Genomic DNA, 27,236 nt, shown 5'->3' on the forward strand with positions numbered 1-27,236 from the left:
CGGCAGCCCGAGTGAGGCATGTGTGTTTGAACCTGAGGGTGACAGGAGAATAATTCGAAATGACTTAATCTAGCTTCTGTATTATAAAGTAGGAATGTAATATAAAGCACCGAGGTAAAATGGCTAGCCAGCTGAGCCTGGTATTTTAAAGTAATAGAGGGTATGCACCAGAGCGACAAGAGTCGAAGTCAGGTTAATGGTGATGGCAGGAAATAGACTGCAATTGAGGTATGAGTGATTGGCCAGTGCGAATAAGTACGTGATTTGGAGGAATAAAGAGGAGTGTCTCCACTGCCAATGTTATCAGGTTGACAGCAACTGGCCCCAAAATTATCTGGGGATGAGACATTTCACTTAGTGGTAAAGTGAGGAGTTCTCTTAGGCACCCCTTTTCTTTACTAATAAATATGTTCCACCCACCCCATCTTAAACTGAAGGACTTCTGACAGAGGTTTTTCTTAAACCACCTTGCCACCACTCTTCAGCTCCAAACACTGAGCTGGCTTCTGAGTCAAAATTATTTTTAATATCAGCTCAGAATACCTATTAAAGGTGTGCAAATTTTGCAGGTCCTGTTGACTAGATACAGGTTTCCATACTGCAGCTTATTTGTTTACATCTCTTCCCCAAAACGAGGAGTTTATTTTTTAAAAAAAATAATTTTTATTAACTGGCCAATCACATCAAATTAAATCACATCACATAAATTCCAAATTACAAAGCCAAATTTTTAAATTTTGTTGGGGGAACCCATACTTCAAGATCCAAAGGGGGATTCAGATCATCTTCTTATTACTGCGTTAATGTCCAAATCAGTCCCAATCAGTCCAAACAAAATTCATAATTCTATCCAGTCTTATCTTGGTGTTTCCACATCATATCTTGTTCATATAATTTCTATTTTTCCTTTACGATCTCTTCTGTTAGTCTCCTTAAGCCGATAAGCAAAATAATAATCCTGTGTGGATTTCCCGTTCCTCCACTAAGTCCAGATGGTTTCCATATATCTCCTTCATAGATAGCATCGCTCTTTCCATCATAAATTTGGCATTTGTCGCTCTTAAGTCCCACCGAGAAGTTGGTCCACGATATGTAAACAACTCTATTTCTCTCTTTCTCCTCCCAGACCCAAGAGCTCCAACAATGCCTCCCAAAATGGCGACGGCATTTTTAACTGCGTCATTCCAAAACTCTTAGCTTTCCAGCTTCATCTTGAAACATTGCTTTGGTTCGAAAGTTTATCTCCACACAGCCTTAAATCCACAGCTTAAGTCCTTAGTTTCTGACTCATTAGGGGAGGGGATTCTTGTTAAATCACATAAGAAAAAGGAAGGCAGGTTTTTTTCCCCTCCCCCCTCAGTCATTTGTCATACCGTATCTTGACGTATCTTCTCATATTTTATTCTTGTCTTGTTATCAGAGATCTCTTCTGTCAGCAGTCTTTACTCCCCTTTTTCCTTGAAGCATGTGCAATTTATCTCGTCCAAATTGTTTCTTTTGAAGATGCTTGCAACTAGCGGCGCGAATCAGGGACGGCGTCCAGGAGTGCCGGAATCCCACAGGAGGGCTTTGTGCCTAGTGCCCCCACCCCCACAAATTCGGGGGTGGTATAGGGCACAGCAGGCAAGGGCCGTTCCCCCCACAATCCTGGGGGGGTTAAGGAGGCTAATTACCCCCATCATAGCCTCCAAATTACCTCGTGTGGGTCAGAGAGATGTTATTGTCAGCCATCTTCCGATGCACCACCTAGTGCCCCCCCCAAAACGAGGAGTTTAAACTCTCCAGTTTCAAAAGTAATTCATTTCTACCAAAAGGCAGAATTAAGCCTCTATTTTGTCTTCTCTATTACCTTCTTCTTTTTGACACGTGTCAGAAACCCCAAACCTACCATTTAGTATCCTCATGGACCAGGCTAAGCTATCCCTTGTCCTGGGATCTCAGCAACTACTATTCCTGAATAACTCCAATTTCAAGATTAACATTGGAAATTCTCCTAGTTTTGGTGAAATTTGGGAGGAATGGAAAAAGTATGGCAGTGTGAATGAACAATAAGACAAAGGACTGGTAGAAATTTGCCCATCCCTAGTAGAAAGCAGAATGGAAGTTGCCTTCCCTTATCTTTCTACCCCCTGTATTATCTATTGCTACAAAATGCTACAAAATGCAAGGTAAAATAACTTCACTGTGTTGCAGCTGCTGAGAATTAAAGGCGTCTTTCAAAGTGCTGGAATTTTACTGACATTTTAGATTTAAAAGTCCCGCCCTGCCTTTTCTTTAACAAATATTAAAATAAAGAATTTCTCAGTTAGGACCCTGCAGACATCTATTGGGAAAGTTCATTCCTTCACAAGGTGCCTATTCATATTCTCCATTCCAACGCTGTTCTATGGGGCAGTCATACATTTTGCCAACGACAGAAAATAAATGTAGTTCAGAAATATTGGTGCTATACCATACACAAGGTCAAAGAAGACAAGAGTAATTTGCAACTACTAAATTGCTTGATGTAATACTCTGGCGTGATAATCTTTAAGAGGAAGCTTTGCATAAGTCAAAGGTCTTCGGAGCAATATGCAAATCAAATCCTACCACTTTCCTAAATCCTTTTAATCTAGCACTTAATCTCAATAATGACCCAGTTCTTGGAAACTTAACTGAGCTCAGCCTCTTAATCACATTATTCAGCTCGCCCTTCGCAAAGTTTGAAAGGAGATAGATAACAAACAAAGCTAAAAAAAACCTTGATGAAATATCATCATTAATTTGGCTCTGTAAGAGTATTTTATTTACTGTGAACAGAGTAGGGGGAGGGTGTTCCCTTGAAACCAAAGATAGGGACATAAGATGAGCCCTTCAGGATCAGGCCAAAGCTCCACCACTATTATTCTCATAGTGGCCACACAGATGCCCATGGCAGGACCTGAATACAACAGCATTCTCCCCACCTGTGACTCCCAGCAACCTAGCATTCAGAGGCATACTGCCTCCAACAGTGTTGTTGACAGAGTTTAGGTACTTCATTTCATTTACTTATTCATTGAATTTCTATAATGCCCTTCATCCAAGGATCACAGGGCAGTTTATAACACAAAAACACACAATTGCATAAAATAGTAACAAACAAACAATCACACAAACACATGAAGCACCCTGAAGAGCCAAAGGAGAGCTCACAGAGGTTCAGATATGCAGGAATTCCAAAGAAAGATGCCCAAACTGTCAGAATGGTCGGGTCTATTAAAGAAGGGGACAAACCTACAGCAAAGGTCCAAAGGCTCCCTGCTTGGCCTTGCTCACAGCATTCCATGAGACAGACTCCACAGCGAGGTCTTGTCTACATCAAGAAAACATACTCACAACCTTTATAAGCCCGGGCAGGCCATGTCACATGGGAACACAGGTGGCTGTTCATTACCTCCCCCTCTAGCTATGCCTGGGGCCTGTGGATATGTCTAAGCATGTGAAACACATATGAGCTCAGTGCTACAGCTGCTACCAATCATCTTGACCATCAATATGCTGCAAGGAGGGCTTCCAGACCAGCTTACCTTTTGGGGTCAACACCCCCAGTTTAAAAAGCCATAGATTGTTTAATTAGTCAAAGGCCTTGGGAGAAGAGGGGTGCTTTTGTCTGGCACCTTATTGTTTAGGAGACCATAGAATTGTAGACTCGGGAAGGAGCCCGAGGGCCACCTGGTCCAGCCCCCTGCAATGCAGGCATCTCAACTAAAGCATCCAGGACAGATGGGCATCCAACCTCTGCTTAAAAACCCCTAAGGAAGGAGAGTCTACCACCTTCGGAGGGAGGAGGGCAAGTGAGAGTGTGGCCTGTGGAGAATCCTAGATACCAGGCAGAGAAGCCAGGAGGGCCCCATCCCTGGGCCTAAGGTTCCCCAGTCTCCCCTAAAGCACACAGTGCAGTATAGTGGTAACTCAGGTTAAGAACTTAATTTGTTCTGGAGGTCCGTTCTTAACCTGAAACTGTTCTTAACCTGAGGTACCACTTTAGCTAATGGGGCCTCCCGCTGCTGCTGCGTGATTTCTGTTCTCATCCTGAAGCAAAGTTCTTAACCCGAGGTACTATTTCTGGGATAGTGGAGTCTGTAACCTGAAGCGTCTGTAACCCGAGGTACCACTGTACCTAGAGTAGGAGGGGTGGGGAACCTATGCCTTCCAGACCACTGGCCATGCTGGCTGGGGCTGAGAGAAGTTGCCCTTCCCCTGCTGCAGAGGGCAGTAGCTGTAATTTTCATGCCTGCCAAGTGTCCTGGAAAAAATGGAACATCCTGTTTATTAATGCGAGATTGTGGTGGCCATTTTGGGAGGCAACTGGGGGCGGGCGGGCAAGATTGCAGCACTGCTCACATGACATGCCCAGAAGCGCATTGCAGAAGACGTGCGTCCTGGTTTTTGACCTGAAAAAAATTGGATGGCATAAATTCTGCAGTGCTTTAAAAAAGGTGGAAGTAACATGTTTAAAATGCAATTGCAGGAAGGCAGGCCAAAAGGCCTTTCTCTACCAAGCGTTTCCCTCTCATGTGGTTTCATTCTCTGCTTCCTCAGTGTGTCAAGCTAAGAAAAACAGCCAAGGAGGCCATGAGACCTGGAACAAATTCATTTCTCACCTATACAACTGCAAGTGGTGCTTCTTTCACAATTATGGCAGTCTTTCCCCCCCCCCCCCCGCCTGAGCGCTCTTATTTCTTTGTGAGGTACAAGTAATAAAAAGGAAGGATGCCACACACACACACACACACCCGTTCAAGAAAATGGTGTGTCTTAATGATCATTTGAACAACTTGGCAAAATGCATCATCCCTACCCCCAGAGCATGTTCTTTTTTGCCCAACAGCAATTGCAGCCATTTGTGAATGGAAACATCTTTTGCGGCAGGGGAAAAACAGGTGGTTGGCAGAGCAGGCGTGAGCCTGCTCCTAATCGATACCACCATGCTGGATACTGTATGGCCCTAATAGAATCTCTGGGAATGAAAAGTGTGTGCTTCAGCTAATAATTCAGCCCGTTACAATTCAGATGTTGGAAAGAGAAAAGAAAAATCTAATCAATACTGGGAAATCTCATCTATGGTTTCCATCTGCACAAACTCTGAAGACTGCGCTTTCTGCAACATGAAACAATGATGGCACATGGAGGGTCAGGCAGGAAGGCAACTTGCACACCATCTCCACCCAAGAGAGTGAAACCAATTCTTCTCTGATGCTGCCATTATGATTCTGATGGACACACACAATTTTTCAGCCTAAAAATGTCTGCGATTTGGAAAAATATAATCTGAGTTTGGGGAAGGATGCAGACTCATATCTAGACGGGCACAGAGCCCAAACTTTTCATTTTAGAAATTCACTGATGAGTTCACAAAAGAACAAGGTAGAAATAATAGTGGCAGCATTTTCCTGCATTCCTATGCATCTACTATACAGTGGTACCTCGGGTTACATATGCTTCAGGTTACATACGCTTCAGGTTACAGAGTCCGCTAACCCAGAAATGGTACCTTGGGTTAAGAACTTTGCTTCAGGATGAGAACAGAAATTGTGCTCCGGCGGCATGGACACACCGGGAGGCCCCATTAGCTAAAGTGGTGCTTCAGGTTAAGAACAGTTTCAGGTTAAGAACGGACCTCCGGAACAAATTACGTACTTAACCCGAGGTATCACTGTATATCCCTTGGTAGAAAAGGGGTTAGTTGGAAGCAGATCCACACACCTTTTTTTGCAAATTATCTGGAATTCCATGTGGCTCAGAGCTACCTTGCCTGTCTTGCCCCACCTAGCAGCTGCTGTAGCTTTTAATGTGTGCATGTAAGGAAATGGTTAAAACAGTTTATTGCAACACATATGTAAGCCATCCAATATTTGTCCTCTGAATTCCCAAATTAAAAAAGCAAAATGATTTATTACAAAATAGATACTTATTATACAAAGACTCACTGTCACTTGTCCAACCCCACCCCTCGCTCTGTCACAAAACAAATGAATCTTTTTAATTAGAGAATGTTTTGGTTACAAATCAAAGTATTTGCAGGGAAGCAGAGTGTACATCCTTCCTGTGGAAATAAAGTGCATGCAGGGGAAGTTTGAACAAATAAGGAGCAGTATATAGCATTAAAGTCCTTTCCGGGGAAGGTGGTGACAGGTTAAAGTCCAGTTAAGGAGTATTGAGAATGTGGGATAACCAGCCTCATATAACCAACATGCTTAGTCCAATTAATGCACAAAGGGGTTAATACCATAGAGTAAGCTGTTCTGCCAGGCTTAGCTATGTCACATTCTTTACCGTGGGATGAATTGGGCAGTCATGCCTATTGTTGTACCCCAGTCTACCTGTTAAGCTTAGCCTGTAAAGAGGTTTGAGCAACTTGCTCTAAGCTTATACTGCACAACAAGCCACTCTTGCGTTCATATACCAGTAATTTTACCTCGCTGTAGCTAAACTAAATTTTACTGCCTGTGTGACTTTTTCTGAATGCTGTATGAAAAAGCACATGAATCTGACCTTTGGAGAGTTTGTAAGTAAGTAATTTACCAAAACAAAACAAAACAATGTTGTTGTTTTTAAAAAGCAGAAGCAGTAGTAACAACACTTAACCCGAACACCCCTCCCTTTCCTGGGCTCCAAGTCACATAATCCAGAGCAACTGAAGTTTTTTTTAAAATAAAAAAAAAACCTATTGTGCCAGTCTGGGACCCATTATAGAATCAGTAAATGAAAGCTTTTAAAGTTAGTATGAGCACCGCCGTCTCTATTATACAATCAATCAATCAGTCAAAGCTGTAAAAGAAGTAGGTAATAGTTGCATCATTAAATGTTGTAATGATACAAACTGCCACGAATTCTGGCCTTTTTGCAACACCCCACCCAAAACCCAAAAGAAACTTTGTAACTGGGTTTAAAATGGAACATTTGCCATGATCCATCTTTTTCACTCACCACCTCATCAAGAGCACTTGTGTGCCAAGTGCTCTTTCATAGATGCGCATTGAAGTAATTATGTGCCCAGGGCAAATATGGGTCATGTGAATTGGTTTTCCATTTTTCTCAGGGACAAAGCCCGCAACATGAACCTTGTGGTAGCTTTCATCTGCAGAAAGCCATCAGCAGGACACACCCTGGGCTACAGTCAGTGTATATTAAGTGTGATCTCTCCTATACTTGCACAATGCTTTTGAGTACTTAATCCTGCAAGTTGGGGTTTCCCCCTTCCCTCTGCTCAGGTTCACTAATTTCAACTCATTTCTAGATTTTTAAAACTCAGTGGGAAGATTCCATTTCCATCACCTCGTCATTATATTCGGGGGCGGGGGAGAATGTTGGCAAACTTCACAGCAGGACAGTTCATCTCAGAGGCATCTTAAACTGTTTGCAGTGGTGAGGAGGGGGGATGACATCAGTAAATATTAATAAATGGACAAGTCCCATTTGTATGCATATCAGTGAAGACGCTTGACATTGTTTACGAGTATAATACAGAGCTACATGCCTTCTTACTGCTGCCTGCTAGGCCTTAATTATGTAGTCAATTCCAGCAGATAATTTAGAGTCCTACACAACATAAAATCGTATTGTCAATCACAGATATTCAGTTTGGGTGCTTAGCAAAACATGGTCTCTTCTGAGTGCTAAGCGAAAGCATGCACTTTCAAAAGAAGAACATTGTTAAATCCATGTTGAAACTGTTTGTAATGAAAGGTTGGCAAAGTCCCCCATCTCTTATTAGTTCCAAGCTAGTTCAGAGAATCCTTGCAAAAAAGCTTCGGCAGTTTGGAGAGGCCAGGTCCACTCTGAATTCTTCCGTGACAACCTCAGCACTCAGGTCCTGCTTTTGGGTTTCCTATGGACATCTGGTTGGTGACTTAGAAGAGGTTTCTGGGACTAGATGGGCCACCAGCCTAATCCAACAGGCTCTTCTTATGCTCTTAGGTTAAGAATGGCAGTAAAGAAAGTCCAGTAATGATGATCTGTGGCCAGAACAAGGTAGTTTGGAGCTGCTAAAGCTAAGGCAAGGTTCAGCTATGTGCCATCACAGGCACAGTGGAAGGGTGTCCATAAATCCATTCCACTTTGTACATGCAGCATTTTAATATTTCCAACCATGCAAACCAGCCCCGTCTTTATTTTTTTCATAACAAGATAGGCTCTTATGGCCAATCTGAGAGATTTAAGCCATGATTCAGCAAGGTAATTTGTCTTCTTTCAAAAGAATGAGTCACCTGGCCTTGAAGAATTAAGGGTTTAGCGAAGCCTTGCTTCTGGACTCGATCAAAAGACAAGTGACGTCAATAGCAGTCTTGCCATTTACTTCAATGAACCTGGGTGTGGGTTCTGTGTATTAAGCTGTTTGTACAAAAAAAACACACCACCCACCTCCAAAACAACAGCAGGCTTTTATTCAGGGGTTGAGGAAGTCTCTGTGGGTAAAGTAAACAAGAACTCTCGCCTCTTGCAAAACAGTTTTTGCAAACCACAGGATGTGGACAGAGTTGTCCTCTTTCTAGCTCCATCGTCGTATTCTCTGTGCATACATTGAAAGCACATCCAATGTGCATTTGAAGCACACGACGTCTCCTAAAGAATAATAGGAACCCTATTTTCCCTACACAGAGGTCCAAGTCCCTACATCCAGATTCTTTGAGGGTAGCCATGTGCTTTGAAATGTGAATTGGATGTGCTTAAATGTATGGTGGGGATCTGACCTTAATTTCACTGAAGTGCATGAAAGCTACCTGGTTTGCTTTCACTTGGCTCCCAGGAGGATCTCAACAGCATGCTCCAGCAAATGTTTACTCAGAAGTAAACCAGAACACATTTAATGGGAATTACCAAGGAGGACATTTAAAATGGACAGACCCAAGAATTCTTTATTAAAGATATTTCAGAGATTCCAAAATAGTGATGGATTAGGTTCCCCAGGCACAATGTGGAATGGGTTTGGCTAATGTGGGTCATTTTGCATACACTGTTGAGTACTTTCCAGAGTTCAAATTAGAGATGGATGGGCCCATTAAAGTCCAGCCCACCCCCATTTTCAGGAAGATTGGAACTAAATCCATCCTGTTCCATTTCCAGGTGGATATTTACAGGGAAATCCTTAGAAATCTGCCCAGAAACACATTTAGAACAAACATTTGCTCTAAGTGGTCAACTTACGTGGTGCTCTAAGGGGTTGTATGCCATCTCTGTTCCCCTGCCCCAAATGGTTTGCTTTAAAACTGTGTATCCTGAGCTGCTAGCATGACACATGGTGCTCCAGTGCACGGTTTCAGTGTGCGTGGCAGAAGTCCCCCAGGAGTGACAGGACATGACAGCATTCCCTCTACGCGTCTTGAAAACACATATCAGCAAGGAGCCCCCAACACAGACTTTTCAAGCTGAGGTTGGCTAGATACAGATATTTATTCTTTTTGTAATCTGCTCTGAGGTTTTGTTTTGTTTGTTTTTACAGTCAAGCAGTACCTATTTTTTTTTATGACATTCAGGGGCCAATGAACCTTAAAAAAGAAAAGAGGAAGGAGGTTTCACCATCAAAGTAGAGGCACCAGCAGCATCTTTCTCTCTCTCTTCCCTTATTTAACTGTAATAGTCTCAGCTGTTTCATGCAGCAGAAATAGCAATAGTCTGCAGTCACCATATCCTTCCATCACCCCACATTTTGAATGAACGTATTTCATGATGGAGTGTCTTTCCAGATACATGGCAGAGGCAGGGTGGAAAGAGAGTGACTCCCCCTGGCCAGTGCCTTGCCTGCTCTTATATTCCAGGGCCAGGTGTAGGAAGCAGCACAGGACAGGGCCAAGGAAGAAATTGGTATTCGGTTAAAATAGTCCACAAAATTTATTCATCACAGATGTAAGTAAGGTATGGCAAAGGCATTGGATATGTATCTGGAATCCACCAGGAGGCTGGGTCGACCAACATCAAATCAGGGTGATCCTATCATGACTTCTGTTTGGATGGGTGCTATGGCCCATCAGCCCCCATGTCGGCTTCCAGACAGAAACAACTTCCTGGACCCCTTTAGTAGAGTACCTAATAGTCTAAGGTTCCAACCCAATGCCTTATCTGCCAAGAAGTTGCGGTGATTGCTAAGAGGCAGGTGAAAACCTTCCAGCAGGCCCAAATTGTCTGCAGGAAAAATTCCTCACTGGCCCCGAATACAGCGACTGAGTATTCAAGGTGTGCTTATAAAACCAAACATATCAGTGGCCATCCAAAACAAAAAGGAGCCTGCACCCATATTGTGCCATTAAACCCGTCTGAGTTAGCATGACAGTGATGAGTGGTATAGGCCTTTGTGAAACTTGGTGAAATACATGATTTATGAGGGCAGCCCAGTTAAAATGGAATGTCAGCTGAATTCATTTGTTAATACAATTTCATGTACATGTAGAAAAATGACAAAAACATAATCAAGTGTCAGAAAGTCAGGGTAAAACAATATGCATCAAGAAATGTAACCAGGTAGAAGAGATCTCCTGTCTTTAACTTCACTGTCATTTAAACAGGGGAGAAAAGGCATGGCCTGAATGATAATAATAAAAACTCAGTTTGACATAGATGTGCAGTACGGGCACCCCCCCCTTACGTGGGGGTTACATTCCAGGCCCCCACGAGCATAAGCAAAAATCGCATAAATGGGGAGCACCCTCTAAACACATTTTAAACACTTTCTCTCCAATCTGGACGAAAAATACTGTATCCAAAAATCTAGACAACTAGAATGAAAGCTCTGGGGCTGGCAGGAGACTGGAGGGTGCATGTAAAAGCGGGCAGCTGCTGCGGCAACGTCAAGGCAGTGCAAACACACCAGCAGAGCCGGTGCAATGCTCGTGCACTCCTCACCACCACCTTGTGCTTCCTCCTTCAGACCCAGTATGCAGCAGCAATGCAGGCAGCTGGAGTTCAGCTGAGAGCCACTGCTTTACCCAGCAGTCCCCCCACCCCACTCTCCAGAGACCCACTGGGTCATTTCAGCACCAGCTGAAAACCTTTTAGCTCCCCCAGGCTTTTTTAATACCTCTATGTCTATGGATCTATTGTGTTGTTGTTTTTTAGTTGTTAATAGTTTTTATTGTTTTCAGCATTGTATTTTAATTGTTGTATTTGTTGTCTGAGCCACTCAGAGAAGTTCTCTGCCATGGGGGCAGCTATGGGGTTAAACTAAATAAATCCCAGCCAAGCTCAGATTTCTTTGTGATGTATGTGCACAATAGAAAGGATGAAGTATTCTGTGTCAGAGGCAGGACCAGTGCCATAGCACCAGTTATTTTCCACATAGTCTGCTAAGAGGAATTGTGGCCAGTGTGGTGGTGTGAGTAGGGTGTCCTAGATCTCCTAGCTTCCCAACATTGTAGGTCGCTGCCACTTACCAAGAAGAGAAGGGGTGAGGTGCAGGAAGCTCAGGGTTGAGCAGTGCATGGCAGTGGAGCTAGTCTGATGCTCCTGCGACCATGTGCTGCATCCATTTTTTAGCTGCTGCTGCCCTTTCTCTACCACTAAACACACAAATTTGCACTGAAATATTCAACTGGAAGGTAAGGTAAAGGTAAAGGGACCCCTGACCATTAGGTCCGGTCGTGGCCAACTCTGGGGTTGCGGCGATCATCTCTCTTTACTGGCCGAGGGAGCCGGCGTACAGCTTCCGGGTCATGTGGCCAGCATGACTAAGCCGCTTCTGGCGAACCAGAGCAGCGCACGGAAACGCCGTTTACCTTCCCGCCAGAGCGGTACCTATTTATCTACTTGCACTCTGACGTGCTTTTGAACTGCTAGGTTGGCAGGAGCAGGGACCGAGCAACGGGAGCTCACCCCGGCATGGAGATTTGAACCACTGACCTTCTGATCGGCAAGTCCTAGGCTCTGCGGTTTAACCCACAGCGCCACCCGCGTCCCCAACTCGAAGGCACCCAGTTCTAATATCCATAGATAACTGTATCCCATAGGTGTTCAATGGAACATTTAGGCTGAGGCACTCTGACAACAATCCACCTATCTGGGTTTTCAGGCTTCTAGCATTAGCAAATAAACACCTATATGATTTTAAAGGCTCTTTTTTCTGTGTACATTTTGGTCCAATTATTTTTTTTAGAAGAGAGAAAGGATGGATAGATATAGATGTCCAAGCATGAAAACAGCATGAAAACTTTTCAAGTACTTTTTCTAGGCAGACATGCAGGTTTTTGTTAGCTCCAAGGGTGAGTAATATAAGAAGTAATTAGTGTGATAACACATTAGCATAATGTTCCATATGGTGTTATTCTTGCATTTGAACATGACAATTATACTTCAATAAATTAAGTGTGGCTGGTCTGCCTTCCTCACCCAGCATGAAAATGCTGAAAATCTATTACATTTGAACTCACTGAAGTTCTCTTGCAGATTGTGGCTTTTGGTTGTTGTAGTAATTTCAAGAATGTTTGGAAGCCTATTATAGACACACTCATTTGAGGTTTAAACTACTGTGTTTGCATGCCCTGAGAATTGTAGCTCAGCACCTATAACAAATGACAGCTCCCCAAATTCTTTGGGGGAAGGCATGATTGTGTAAAGCGGTGTGATAGGGCCACAGTTGCAGCAATAATCAAACTAACAGATCCATTAACTTCCTTGACTTTCTCTAGAATGGCACGTGATATCATTGGATCCCTTCTCTTCCCCAGCCTTTGCTGTCACCACAAAGCTGATTCTAATGATGGATTTGGTAATTTCTTCCTTTCCAGGTGGCTTGAGACCTCAGCTAAAGTCTCAACATGATGATACATTCTTTTCCCCAGAATGCTTTCTCATTTGTCAGTGGCTGCAAGGCATCTTATTAATCTAGAACAAAGGTGTTGGTAGAGGCATCAAAGCTGGAACACTTTGAGCCACCCCAGGCATACCCCCTTTGGAGCCCTAGTGATGCCAAAACTCTGGAGTCAGTTTGGCCAGGGATATGTAAGTTGCTGCAATGGCAGGAACAGGGGATCCAACATTGGATGTCCTTCTCTGATGTTAGAGAAGAACCTCTGATCCACCCTATCAGATACCCCTTCCCAAGTGTCCCTAGTTCTTATCCTCTAGGGACAGTCACAGATTTACAGAAGCCATCTTGGTTTCTGATTTGATCCCAGGATATCCCATTTTTATTTATATTTTATTTTATTTATTCAATTTATATACTGCCCTATACCCGGAGGTCTCAGGGCAGTTCACAGAAAATATTACAATTCATAAGGTCAAAATAAGAACAATGACCCAATAACACCCCCCCCCCCAAAAAAAGAGCAACATTTTAAAAGGGTATAATATGTTGGATGTAGGATGTCAATCTGGTCAACCAAAGGCCTGGTTAAAAAGGAACTTTTTTGTCTGGTGCCTAAAGGTGTATAATGAAGGCACCAGGCCAATTTATCTGGGAAAGAAGTTCCTTAAGAACTTCTCCTCAAGACGACCCAATTTTCATCAGAAAAATGATGGAGGGTAGGTCATATGGTCCCTGTGACACCTTCTAAGGGGCCACTAGACTGTAGCATCTCCTTTTACAGTTAGAAATTCTTGCAGGTTGCCAGTAATGTCCAAGTTTTACCAAATAACACAACACAGGGAAAGAATGCCTTTTCTCCCAGGCTGAAGACATTGCTGTTTCATAAACTGAAATTAGCTAAGCTACGGAGAATTTAGAATATTTCCTTTATATGAAGAACACAATGTATTTTCCTCATGAAAACTCACATAATTAACATGGTTATGAATATGTTAGATGAAATGGGGCTGCATTTATGCAGACATCACTGAGAATCACGCATCTTTTACAAGGCCTGTCATGACTCTGTTTTCACACTCGGCTCACATGCTTCAGCGCGTCTTTAAATTATCTAGGGCACGTCACATGACACCTAAGTGTGAAACAAGCATTTTCTCCTCCCAGGACCATTATTTTCATTTTCAAAACACTAATTTGCAACAAATGGCAGGAGCGGAAAAGATGTGCAGCATCATGAGGTTTTGGCTCAGGCATTTTAATTTGGAAAGTGAGTTGAGAATAATGTTCAATGAGCTCTCATCATCCAAAGCGCTAGTAAAAGCTGTACAATGAGGAATTTTAAAAAACTAAAAACTAAAAAGAAAGATGGCATGGGTATAATTTGTGCAGAAAGACATTTGTTTGCATGTAGTCCTCCTAACTAAAGCTATCATTAACCTATACATTTATTAAGTGCCACTGCCTAAGGATGCCATTCAGCATTTGTAAGCAAATGTGGGGGTAATATGTACACAAGATCTATGAAAATAATAGCTCATAGCCAGAGATGAAAGGACACCATGACAGTCATGGAAAATTGAAACAAGGTCTAAACCTCTTCAGGGCATGTTATTGATATTTTGTAAGGGTTACATAAAGGGAAGCATGAAAGAGAAGTGTGGGAAAAGAGAATCCTAAATTGATACGTAACAATAAACCCTTTGGAAGGCAATAGAAGCTGCAGTTTGGATACGGCACAGACAATATGATCTATAGTAATTCAGTAATTAGATACATGAAAGCAAGAGAGGCCCATATAATTACATTTTGGAGGCAGTGAGGAAAACAATTGTTTGTCAGGGCTGATAGAGATTTTCATTGTCTCTCAGTTACATAACTGTTTCTCATTTTTATTTCTGCAGCCTTGTAGCTACCTGAGTTATGAAGCCAAAGGAGCAGCTCTTGTCTACAGGGCTCAAAATTAAAGGACTCTGGTGAATAAACACTTCGGAAAGCAAGGAGAGAGAAAGAGCAGGAGAGATAATTTCCAAACTTTACTTGCAACATCAATGCCAGTGGGATAAATTTAACTAGAAATAATAACAGCAAAGCATTGTTTGGAAATCTCTAAATATATGAAAGCCAATATATGAACTGATTTGCCAGCATCTCAACATCATAGCCAGGTAAGGAGAAGTAAGAATCCCAAGGGATCTATGAATCATTCATGCCCCCTACTCCCAAGGAGGTGCCTTTGAAGATTATTTAGAATGGGGTGATTATTCAAAGTAAAGCACTGCTTGCATTAGAGCATGGGTAGGCAAACTAAGGCCTGGGGGCCAGATCCGGCCCAATCACCTTCTAGAATGTGTCTGTTTATTTAAAATGCATCTCTGGGTTTTTTGTGGGGCTTGCCTGGTGTTTTTACATGAGTAGAATGTGTGCTTTTATTTAAAATGCATTTCTGGGTTATTTGTGGGGCATAGGAATTCCTTCATTCGCCCCCCCCCAAAAAAAATAGCCCGGCCCCCCACAAGGTCTGAGGGACAGTGGACCAGCCCCCTGCTGAAAAAGTTTGCTTAGAGGGTCCACTTTAAAGTGAAAACAGCCACCCTCTCTGAAGGCTCACCTCTGTGCTCCTTGCCACTCCTTAATATTTTCCCTTCCCAACGCCAAAAACATAGCGCGGGGGATAGGGCATAGCGTGTGTTAGAACCACAGCATCATAGAGTTGGAAAGAATCCCAAGGATCCTCTAGTGTAACCCCCATGCAATGCAGGGATCTCCACAGCACAAGGGAGACCGCAAAGGACCACACTTTGGCTGCAATTAATGCACAGCTTTGAGGACTTCATTTTCTGCCAGAGATCACAGTGGTTGTCAAGCTCTCTAGTGGGAATGATAATCCGTGCATCAGTTGCTGATGAGGAGGCAGTTCAGTGGGACTCTCCTGCATTTAGGAAGCCCCCATCCCTTCTGCCCCACAGGAAGGTGCTTTAGTCTTCATGGCTAGCAGCCCAGAAAGAGTGGCCACAGCAAGAGAAGAAGAAAAAGGCATTTACAAATGCACATAAATCATTCAGGGACTTCTTAATACTTAAAACAGTGAGGCAGAGCTATGTGATAATAAGATTGTACCATCAGAGAAATGCACTAACAAATCAATCCTAAATCTCTGGCCATGCTCTTTTTACCGCAGCTGGTGCTCACAAGGAATAAATTGTTTTTATTCCAGCAGTGTGTGTTTTGAGAAAGGTGATGCTATCAGTATGATAAAAATTACTGGATACAACTTGTCTAGAGCTGCTGCAGTTTTCTGACTCAGCTTTGGAGGAGAAATAAACTCCAAAAAAAGAGAATCCTCTCAAAATAACCTCCCCATTTCCCCTTCTGCCCACTACAAAAATTCTATGACCAATACAGCGAGAAAAATCCTTGTAAGACAGTGGCAAGTGGCAATTATACCAGCTGTCAAAAGCTCCCTTCAGACATAGCACTAAGCCATGGCCTAGTATTTTGAGAACAAGCCTAGCTTCCACATACATGTACATGCATCCTGTCCCTTCTCCAGGGTGACTGTGAGGAGTTCAGAAGCTTAGTGTGTTGTGCATATCATAAACCGTGGTTAAGTGTGGCTAATGAAAACAAGCCAGTTTATAAACTATGGTTTGAAGTTGGCTGGTTTTCACTAACTATAGTAGTTTCTCTGGTTTCAGACAACATGGCAAGTTCCAGTTTTTGTTTTGTTTTGTTGTTTTTAATGGAAGTGTGCCAGCTTATGAGGGGGACATGAGCCAGGGGCAGTGGGTAGCCTAGTTCACATAACATTGCACATAATGGTTTAGCGTTCTATCTGGACCAACCCACAGAGTAGCTTCGTAAGTTGTAGGATGTTTCCATTATGACAAAGATAATGCCATACAAATGAATTAAGGGAGGGAACATGGAAAATTGAAAAGAGGAAAAACAAACCAATGCAGCTTTCTTGTACCAAGGCTAGTCCATCATTTGCACCAAATGTGTCACTCGTTATTTGTATTGTATCCTCTTTATTAGCCTCTCCATTAAATGGATAATGAAAATCAGGTGCCAATGTGAACCTGCATTTATCTCAGATATGTCCTCTGCTGAGCAATTAGGGTGACTTTTTGGTAATTAGTTTTGATCTGTGATTTGAGGTCTGTTGCATATGCGAAACAGTTTCAACAGGCAGTCATAGAAGCAGTTAAGTTGGATTGCAGCAGGAGCATATGGGTGAATTAATTCTCTGTGAGAAAACCTGGAATCAATACTTTCAGCCAGAAACATGTTGTGTCCTGTATTTCTTTCATTATCTCCAAATTGTGCTTTATGAACCCTGTGTGGCGAGATGGGAGGTCTGGGGCGGGGGGGGGGGGGCGAAGGAGAATCATTCTGATGAGACAGGGAAGGAAGACAGAGAGAATTCTGCCAATATCTTTTTTTAAAGAGCAAGGAGCAATAGCTCCCTTTTTATCTTATGAATGTTGTTGGTAGGGATGAAAGACCTTGCTAGCCCCATAATGAATAAGATTTCAGCATATGTTTGGCAGAAGATGGGGTGGGGGTGGGGATCCTAGATAAAATACATATTTCAGTTCCTCTTCAGGCAGCAAAAAAATAAAACTTCCCAGAAGATGGCAAATGTTTGCCTTGAATTTATTTGATTTCAAAATAAAAATAAAATAGCTCCCACCACCCAAATTCAAAACAGTCATTGAAGACCTCCTTCCTGTCAGCCTCTCCTCCATTGCTCTGAAGCTTCTGTGTGTCAGTTCACATTTTGGACTTGGGATGTGATTCCCAGTCAGCTGTAGCACTTTGGGATCCTTGTGAAACTCCTGTTATGCCTTTCAGGGTCAGCCTATTGCATTTTTCTGCCTGAGCAAATGATAAGATGGCTCTCATTCCATACAGAAGCCCACTAGCCTGCCAGTTGCATCATACCCAGCATGGTCAGAGTGTTAGACTAAGACAGCGTATCCCAAACTTGGGTCTCCGGCTGTTTTTGGACTACAATTTCCATCATCCATGACCACTGGTCCTGTTAGCTAAGGATGATGGGAGTTGTAGTCCAACAACAGCTGGAGACCCAAGTTTGCGAAACCCTGTACTAGGAGTTCAGGGTTCAAATCCCCAGTCAACCATAAAGCTCACTGAGTGATCTTGGGCTAGTTGCTGCCTCTTGGCTGAACCTACCTCACAGGGTAGGTAGTGAGGATAAAATGGGGAGTGTGGAAGAACCATATACATCACTTTGAACCCCTTGGAAAATTTTGCAGCAGCAGCAGTAGTAGTAGTAATAATGTTCTGGTGCCACAGGCCTGTATCCCCCACCACACCAGAGGGAAGCAGATTAGCCGTGCAGAGCAGGCCATGTGGCCCACAAAGCTTTGTACCCCAACACCTGAGGAGGACGCTTCATCCCTGCTGAATAATAGGGCCGGGTCAGATTACACAGCTATTTCCCACTCATTCCTTTAAGTGCCTTGGGATTCAACCTCTTAGCTCATGACTGGTGTTCTCACTAGACTTCACACTTGCAATCCACGGAGGTAGCAATAGTTGCTGAGGCCTGAGCCAAAGAAGCCACGTTTGTGTCCCTGCATGATTCAGAAGCCATTATCCATAAGGAAATACCAGGAAGGCTTTGCCAGGGAATATACACGCCCACACAAAAGTTGATTCAAACAGATCCTTCTTCCTTTCAAAACTAAGTTCTGGTTCTCATCTGCTTTTCTGTACTTTTCTGAAATCTGGCCATCATATGGTCCCGAGGAAAATATAGTGCAGGAAATGGCTTTTGAAATCAATTAACTACTAGGCCTGAAAACATTCAATATGCTTTCAAAGGGAAATCTCTCAATTTGCTAATCCCACAAAAGAACAAGAACTGGCTAACAAGCCCTTGTCTGTACTCATACGCTGCAACATTCTACTGCCCAGAATTGTTAATTGTACACATTTTATACTATGAAAGTCACAAGAGAACCAAGGATACCAAAACTACTGGGTTAATGCCTCAGTGTTTATACACTTTCCCTCTCCATGAAGCAGCACAGAATCCTAGGACTGGACCGGACAGAAAAGTAATCCACTTCCAAGCCTTTGGAAGGTGATCAGGGTTGTAATTTGGAGAACGGACACACCACTGTTTTTTCTAGCATTGTTTCTTACAGGAACAATGCCTACTTACCAGAAACAGGTAAGACAATATTCAGTGTGCAATCAATCAACTATTTTTTGCAGGGGAAATGGTATAAGCAAAGGAATATAGAGATGAAAATAACTGATTCAACTCTAAACCATACAAAGCTAAAGAAATAATGAGCCACTGTCAAAATAGTAATTGTGCAGGGTATTTCATAACATGAAACTGTCTCATCCATTCAAATTGATGACCAGTTCAGGCTATAATTAGAAATCACACATGTTCTTTGTTGCACATGAATGTGCTGTGTGCTATGTTAATCTCTTTTGCTTTGCTTAACCACACAGTGACCAACTGATGTACAATCACAGAACAAAGAATGGTTGATTAAGCAGAAAATTCAAGAATCTAGTCTCCAAATTCTGTCTCCAATCCTATGCAATTTTGCTCATAATTACACCTCACTGTGTCTAATAGTGTTTAGCACCCAGTAACTGTGCATAGGATCGGAACCTTCGTCGCTCCCCACTTAACATATTTTTTCATCCATCCATCAAATTGAATTCATTAAATAGCTGTCTACTGCAGAATGGCTTTAGTCACTGAAATAATGATGAATGATCCATGCCAGTCATTTTCTTCTTCGTTGCTAATATTCAGAGCCATCAAGTGGGCTTTTGGTTAAGGCTTTGTGATGTTTTATAAAGGGACACGGTCATTCGCAGCTAATGAATGAGCATTGGAACAATGTGGAAAGATTGAAATGGTGAAGTGATAATTAAAAGTATCTGAGGGTGCTAGAGAAGAAGCAGACTTCAGGGCAGGAGACTGATCAAGAGTGTGTGTGTGTGCGTGTGTGTGTGTGTGTGTGCGCGCGCGCGTGTGTGCGTGCATGTGTGCTTTCAAAACCTCTGAGTCATTCTCTGTCTTAATATTTTTTTAGTGAGCAAATGTCAGTGGAACACAGCATTTCAAAACTTACTAGTGCCTTTTGCATAAATAACAGCCTGCTATTACAAGGTAGTAATTTAGGACTGCGGGCAGCAAGGGCAGATGAGAAAGTTCTGTAATTGAATGGCATAGATCACTCTGCATGAAGCAAATAAGCTGCCCCTGATGTGCTCTTCTCCTTAATGAAAGCCTGTCGTCTGCGTCTTGAGAAAGGCATGTGCTCTCCTGTAAGGATAAAAAGGAAGAGCCAATGTCCCCAGGAGGCATCAAAGTACAGTTAAAGCAGTTTCCCAAACTTGGGTCTCCAGCTGTCGTTGGACTACAACTCCCATCATCCCTGACCACTGATCCTACTAGATAGGGTTGACTTTTATTGGTGCACACCCCCTGTCAATCACCTGGTGGTGACATGGGGTCAGGCGAGCCATTTCCCATTTGCAGTGTGATCTGAATTCAAGTCACACTGCATTCCAGCATTCCTGATACTTCGGTGTATAGCTGATCCCAGCAGGGACCAGCTGATCAGAGCAATTGTCATACACATGCCCCACACTTTTGGCAGGGATTAGTTCCTGAGTGGAACCAATCTTTGCCAGGCTTGCATTTGGTGCCAAATTTAAAGGCACTGGATAAAACTACAGTTTGCCAAAGAACGATCAGGAATGCACCCTAAGGCTCCTACCTGTTCCATCTTTACCTGTCTGACACCTGATGGCATATATGGTATCAGGTGTGGGATGAGTGGGCACGGCTTGGGCAGACTAGACCCAATTAGGCACATGGTTCAGAACCTGCTCACTGCTGAGGAAAGGGAAATGGTTTTCCCCCTTCACCCCAAAATGTTAGCTTCCTCGTGCAAGCTAAAGTAGAAGCTTCATAACAGAAAACATTAAGAAGGGTATTTGAGGAAATGATGTGGGTGAGTTTGCCTGCACTTATGGTTGCTTGGTTACTTGGTGACACATGCCCATTTCTCACCAACAGCACTTCTTTCTTCTCCTTGGGTGTCAGGCTTTAGATTTATTAATACCCAGTCCTTCCTCGTTCCCTGCAGCCTTGATTGCCTTTATCTCCCCAGGACAATCTGCAAGTTGTTCCTGCCATCCTTGGTCATGCTGGCTCTTCAGTTTAGATAAGACCTTCAGATAGTTTCACGGCTGAATCTGACACATAAACAACTGCGTGGGATGTTAGAAGCACTGGAGCATGAGATAACGAAAGCCCTTTTTACGCTTCTGATGTTAGTGCTTTGCCATGATCAATGAGAATTTGAAGATGGGAAATGGAATCCTTGTTTGGATCACATGACCATTTTGTATTCCTAAACAAAGAGAGAGTATGCGGTCTCTTATTGACAGCCATGGTGTCATAGGCCCTCCCTTGCTTCCTGCACCTGCCTTGATGTTTGAGGGGGTGTGAGAATGGGGGGGGGCATCATAATAATCCATGGTGGCTCCAGGGTCACCCATATCCACTGCCAGATTTGAGACAGCAAGAAGCACACACACCCCTACCTATTACTTTTGGAAAGTTAATTTCTCACAACTTGAAATCCTGTTCAGCTCACAGTATTGGAGCCAAATTCTGTGTTCAGAAACACCATGTGGTCCACCTACCTACCTACCACATTTATATCCCATCTATCCTCCAGGGAGCTCATGGTGGCATATATGGTTCTCTTCTTCCCCAGTGTATCCTCACAACAACCCTGTGAGGTATGTTAGGATAAGAGATGGTGACTGGTCCAAGGTCACCCAGTGATGGCCGAGCAAAGGATTGAACCTTGTTCTTTCAGGTTCCAGTCCAATGCAAAAACCACTACGCTGAACACCACCATTTCAGAAAGCAAGTGGGGAACTGACTAGTAGAATGTTGTATGTTAAAAGCAAGTCTGTGGAAACCATAGCAGAGAGAAAAATATAGCACAGGCTTCTCTGTGATTTGCTATATACAGTATGAACAGTATTCCATATATGTAAAATACAAGCTTGCTTTAGGCACTGTTTGCTTAAAATCAGAATAGCTGTGCCATTCCAACAATTCTAAGCATGTAGCTCAGCTTGTTTGATTTCATCATAAACTCTCTTTCAAGTTATTGTGCTTGAGCTCTTTGCCTAAATGTCCTGGAATAGTGCACAATTTAATACTGAGCATATCTAATTGCATTTCAGCAGCATTAATACTTCTGGCATAGACCAAGCCAAGTCAGAGAAATCCTAGAGTCGAAACAGGTCATTTTCTTGCCTGAAGGACTTCCGGACTTTTGCCTGTTTTCCGTGAGATCATGACTGTGATCTAAATGCTGCTTCAGTCTGTGAATTGAATTTTCTTTTAATTTGAACATCTCTTATATTCATTTGTGGTTTCTTTGCCTTCATCAATCAATCCATTAGCCCAAGTAACTTCCTCTGCTTCCAGAAGATATCCCTGGATTATGTCATGATTCAATTCCCCACTGTCCTCACCAAGCTAATGTGTTTTCGCATGTGAGAAGGATCGCTTACACAGAGGAGTGAGATTCGGCCAGGAAGATATGACTTCCATCTGCCATAAGCCTGATTCCATTTGCAGAAATCAATCTCCTGCTGGATGGTTTTGAAGCCACGGTGCATGTGATAGCCAGGGCAATGGAGAGTGCAGTGATTTTCTGTCAGGATAAAAAGGGAGAGCAAATTTCTCCCTGCTATCAGAAAGCCAAGGTGACTTTCCTTTTTGGTTGCACAAAATCCAATGTGGGGGAACAGAGGAAGCCGAGTTCCATAAGACGGACTGAACCCAATAGAAACTTTGATTAGCTTTTCATTTAAAAAAACCTGAGGGTCGCAGGAGTACGTGACTCTTGCTCCTGTTCCTACTTTCTGACTGAACAAAAAAGAGTTGAACATTTACTGTGTGCTTTGGAAAGTTTTTTGTTTGCTTTGTATTTAGACACTACTTAAGATATCATAACCAATTTTTTCATTATGGTGCCTTCGATTAAGGCACAGGTTTCCATCTATGTTTGGATAGAAGTGGATGCCATTTTGACGCAAGATGGCAAAAATTTGCAATTTTTTTGCAGTGTTAACATATCTTCAATGTATACTCCGCTCCACCCCCCCTCCCTTCAGCATGTATCCATGCCCTATTAATTGACTATCTGATGCTCTTAAGGTTTTAAGAAAACTCATTCCGAATAACTAAAGCCAGTGCTTTTTTTCTGGGGGGACGCAGGGGTACGCATACCCCTAAACATTTTGTGAAACTAAGTTTGGCCTCATTAAGGGGCAATATTTCAATATGAGTAGGAAAATGAGAGTACCCCTAAACATGTTTTTAAGAAAAAAAGCACTGACTTAAACATTTAACATGCTTCAGCTTCACACTCAAAAGGTGAGTTATTTTTTTAAAACACAAGCCTCTGTGGTCAGCAATATATCTTTTATAACGTTATTCATTGCTTTTTCTAAAAATTCATGTTTTCTGGAAGACCAGGAGTGAAACAAATGGAAATGGAAAACGAAATTGAATAGATGGAACCTCATTAAGCACAAAATTACTCAACAAAACCCATCCTGAATCAATTAATCACAGTGTATCATTACTTTAATTTTCTGATACTGCTACAATCAAAAGAGCAGCCATTTGCATAGCTTTTTATATTAATAAATGCAAGTACATTTGTTTATAGCTATTGAAATACATAATTTTAGACACATTAATTAAATCCATTCAGCCTTCCTCTGCAAGCATTAAACTGAAAACTAAAGCAGCCAAAATTGGGCGAGCACAACAACAAAACCCATTTTGCTCATCATCCTTTTAATTCCCTTGCTTTTGAAAGAGAATGCTGAAGACAGGAAAGATGGAGGTGGGTAGACGCATTACGCAGAAGAGCAACAGTTTTAGAAATGAACATTCATGCTTTGAAATGGAACTCAGCAGTACATGGACTATGGAAGCCACAGAGTGACTGGGGAAACCCAGCCAGATGGGTGGGGTATAAATAATTTATCATTATCATTATCATTATATCACATGGACATATAACACTGGAAAACAATTAAGATACTAGTGGCAATCTCACTGCATTCCTTCTGTTTCTTCTCACAAACAACAAAAACAAAGGCTCTCCTCCCTTTCTCCTGTGCTTGCTTCATCAGTGGAGGAAGGCACTGTGTCCAGCACCAACTATGGGATGAACTGATCTTGTGCTATACCCTGCATTGCCACACCAACCACACATGGGCAGAGACAGCTGGGCTTTATAATTCTCACCCAACAATGGCCCCTTCATTCTGCTCATGGTGTCCACCCAACTGGGATGAATGTGAGGTGATTGCTGCTATTGAGGGCATAGTACAATTCCCTCCCCCCACTGGATGTATAGATCAGGGGTGAGGAGCCTCCAGCCTGTGGACCTAAATAGGACACCTGACTACTTTGGCCAAGCCACATGCACCTGCTCGTCACCTGACATCATCAGACGTGGGCAGGTAAAAGGGCAGCCGGGCTGAGTCCAAAGAGGCTTCTGAAGAACCGACAATTGTCTGATATTCAAGAGGCTCTACACTTCGGCTTTCAGAAGTTTTGCACACCTGGCTTCTGAAGTGCTGAAGCTGGTTGATCTGTGGGACCTCAAAGCACAGTGCAGGTTTATTTGTGAGCCTCTTGCAAAGAGCTCGGGATGTCACTTGGAAGTGTCAATGATCAGCTAATTGCCAGCTCTTCAAACCACAGTGTGCAACAATGGAGTTCTGCACAGCACTTTGACTTCTCAACAATCAGATGCTCTCTCCCCAAGGTTTCATGCCTCTGCCTAGAGCGTTCTCCTGGAAACAGCTGCCCTAGGAAAGCTCTCAGAACTGGTGGGTGGGAGCCAGACAGGTGGAAACAGCCATCCCTTGCAAGCAGAGTGAGTTACAAGAACCTGGTTCAGACGTTGGAATATACACAGAAGGGTGTAAAAATATGGAGTTAAGCCTTGTCGTGTGCTGCTTCTGCAAAGGGGACATGTAAAGGCTCATACACGATACCAGAGTCCTTGCAAGCATGGGCCTCAGCCACACATTCAAACCTACACATGTAGTTCATGCACACCGAGAGGCAGTGCAGATGAGCAAACAATGCAGCACTTCAAAAGGACTCACGGAAATGTTGGCATCTGGTTGCCCAAGGCACAAATGGGCTGGGCTACTCATTAGAAGCATCTGTCCAAGGAAAGGATTGGGTGACATATTTTACAGGAATATATGGCCCCTGTCCTGACTCACCCCTGCAAGTTTACTATACTCAGTTATTAGAACTGCCAGAATGGCCAGACGTCACGCCCAATCAGATTAAGAGGCAAATCGCAAGCCAACTAGCTAATAAAGCTCCAGGAGAAGACATGATCCCAATGGAGATCTATAAGATGAGCAAACGTGCAGGCAGGCACCAAGCTTGCAGATATGATTCCTCCTCCCCAGTGCGTTTGTTGTTTGCATGTTCAGACACATGCGGCTTAGTTTATTTGCTCCATGCAACAAGACGATTCAAGCAACAAAGTGATTCATTTTGCTTAATTTAAGGAGTTCATAACAGGACATATGCATACATATTGCTAATCATGATCAGATATAAAAGAAGTATACAATATATTCCAGACAACTGATTGATTGAATTTTAAAGTTTTGATTCCCACAAACTTTAAAGCACTTTATAATTTGGAATTGAAAAACATGTGCCTACATCAGGTCTTTTAGCGTTTGCTCTATATGAAGTATTGTGAAACTGTGGCGATTGCCCATTAAAAACATTGGTAAACAGTCTAATACTCTCATAGCAGCTTCTCATAAACTGTCATGTTTCTCTTGTTGTGTATATTCATGCAAGTTTAGGATGATAATTCAAACATTAATATTTATTTTAAAAGGTTGTGCACAGAAATTCTCAAGGATCATATTTTATAGTTGGATCTTAGTTGTTCTTTTCCTCTTATGGGGGAGCAGCTGCAGAGCATTGATTAAATGGGGTATGTACATGTGTCTATGCAGTGTCTGTATTAACTCTGGACTATGTGATCTCCATCCTATTTTGGCTTCAAACCAAAAATGTTTACAGGGGGAATGTTTTCATATCATGAAAGAAAATCATAGCGGGGGAAATTTCTGCCTCAAATATATTCAGTTGTGCATGTTGTATTCTGTGGTGCTGTGCAATTTATAGTGTTTAGAGCTGTCTCCATCTGAATGGGAAATATTGGGTCTTGTTATCATAAAGACTACTGCAGACTGTTCCCAGGAGATTGACTCTCCCACATTCAAGAGAATGTGTATCTTCTGGAAATGTGCATGAATCAGAAGAGCCCTAAAGAGTGGGTGGCGCTGAGGAGCAACATGGTTTGTTGTTGTTTTTTACTGAGGCAGAAAAAGGACAATCAGCCCATGTGGGCATAAAAGTAGTATGCAAAATGGACACAGGATACTGGAAAAACTCCATCTTCTTTAGCTCTGAACTGTCTTGAGCTCTGAACTGTGGCTGCGTGAAACTGAAAAACAAATTCATGGGTGCTCTATAGCAATCATTAACTGTAAGAGTTCAGATTCAATGGATTAATTTGTGTTGAATGTTTGCAAATGCATATAATTATATAACATGCGTGGATCTGGGTTTCTTATATTGATGGTCTGGCTTTTGGACCCAAATGCTATCAAAGGGAACAATTCCATTCCAAAGGTTTAGGGCACAATCCCCCAAAGGTCCCTGCAAAGGCATCCTGTGGTATTCAGAATATTTCTCCCTCTGAGGGCTTCTCCACACTTCTGCTGCTTCCATGTCTGAGCAATTTTCCACTTGCCCCATGCTTTCTAGGCATAAGTCTGAGCAGTTTTGTCTTTGCCCCACTGCTTTCCCCCAGAAAACTCACTCTTTAGCACTGGATCGGAGAAAATCCTCAGAAAACCCGACTGGCGTTTGCTCTGATCCAGCAGTAAGCAGCAGGTTTTCCGGGGGAAGGTGATGGGGGCAAGCAGGAGTGTGGAGGTGCCCTGAGCAGAGTAGGAAGGCTACTCTCAGAGGAGGAGATCCATCCTTAGAAGCATACCCTCTTAGCCAGCATTGAAATTACTGGTCCTGGTGCTCCCCGAACTCTGGACCAATCCCCTGGTGTAGAACAGAAAGTGCCTCCTAGAGTGACTGGGGAAACCCAGTTAGATGGGTGGGATAATAATAAAATTATTATTGGTATTAGTATTGGTATTGTCCTGGAGAAAACCTCCTTAAAAGCGAATGCAGGGAGAGGCCAAAAGCAGGGAAAGAAAAGATGAAAATCCACTCTCCTTTCATCTTCTACCCTGCTAATGACAGAATGGCAGTGCTTGGGTATAGTTCCCTCTGATCTAGTAATATTGCTCTGCC

General features: G+C 42.8%; 1 protein-coding gene and 1 long non-coding RNA gene across 3 annotated transcripts in view; one reads left to right on the forward strand and one right to left on the reverse strand.

Moving 5' to 3' along the window:
- Positions 1–12,875, forward strand: part of LOC310743323 — a 183,655-nt gene extending 170,780 nt beyond the window's left edge. The window contains exon 6 of the long non-coding RNA XR_014538944.1: positions 12,738–12,875. This is a non-coding gene — a long non-coding RNA (uncharacterized lncRNA). The remainder of the gene's footprint in view (positions 1–12,737) is intronic.
- Positions 1–27,236, reverse strand: part of LOC310743317 (uncharacterized protein) — a 141,515-nt gene that overhangs the window by 83,590 nt on the left and 30,689 nt on the right. The window lies entirely within an intron of this gene.

This window comes from Podarcis filfolensis, assembly GCF_964270895.1.
Source record: "Podarcis filfolensis genome assembly, chromosome: 10".
Classification (NCBI taxonomy): Eukaryota; Metazoa; Chordata; class Lepidosauria; order Squamata; family Lacertidae; genus Podarcis; species Podarcis filfolensis.